General features: G+C 67.9%; 1 pseudogene; it reads left to right on the plus strand.

The window, feature by feature from the left end:
* Positions 1-414: 414 nt before the first annotated feature.
* On the plus strand, positions 415-533 carry LOC142863316 (uncharacterized; annotated as a pseudogene).
* Positions 534-885: the final 352 nt, after the last annotated feature.

The following is an 885-nucleotide window of genomic DNA, read 5'->3' on the forward strand; positions in this document are numbered from 1 at the left end:
GGGCGCAGCTGAAAGGGGTTGTGGGGGAGGGCGGCCCCTGGCTGGGGTCAAAGGGCGAGCGTCCCGCGCGTGCGCAGTCAGCGGCAGGCAGCGACGCGCTGGGGGTGGGCAGCGGGTAGGTGAAGGAGGCCGGGCGAGGAGACGAGGGGGGCTGGGAGGGCTCCACCTTGGCTAGTCCAACCGTGGAGGCGCATCTTGTGTGAGTGTGAGTGAGTGTGAGTGTGTGTGTGTGTGTATAGAGAGACAGCCCCCGCCCCGCCCCGCCCCGCCCCGCCCCGCCCATCACCCTCGTCCCTGGGAGCCCGCGGGACCCGGCCGGCGAACTCAACCGGCCCGGCCCGGCGCGGGAGGCGGCGGCGGGGAAGCCCAGAGAGGCTCGGCTTCTTGAGCGGGGCAGGGGCGCCCTCCGCCGCCGTCTAGGGCCACACCACCCTGAACGCCCCCGATCTCGTCTGGTCTGGGAAGCTAAGCAGGGTCGGGCCCGGTTAGTACTTGGATGGGAGACCGCCTGGGAATACCGGGTGCCACAGGCTGCTGCTTTTTTTTTTTTTTTTTTTTGTCCCCTTTCTGGGAGCGCGGCGGCGGCCCGGGGTGGGGGTCACCCCCACCCTCAGCGCCCGCGCGGTGCCTGGCGCCCCAGCCCGCACCGTGGGGCCTCCTCTTGTCCCAAGCCGCGACACCGCCGCCACGCGGCAGCATGCGTGGCATCTGGACTGTCAGGTCTCAGACCAAAGGTCTGCTCTGTGGGAACCGACACGCTGGAGGAAACCTTGAGAGTCTGAGAGGGGAGGGAGTTCCAGAGGAAGGCCAGGATGTCATTTTGAGGGAGTATGTGACCAGAACTCGTCCCGTTGCTTTTGGGGTTCTATGGGCTACACGCAGGAA

Source organism: Microcebus murinus, chromosome 21 (assembly GCF_040939455.1).
Source record: "Microcebus murinus isolate Inina chromosome 21, M.murinus_Inina_mat1.0, whole genome shotgun sequence".
NCBI classification, from domain to species: Eukaryota; Metazoa; Chordata; class Mammalia; order Primates; family Cheirogaleidae; genus Microcebus; species Microcebus murinus.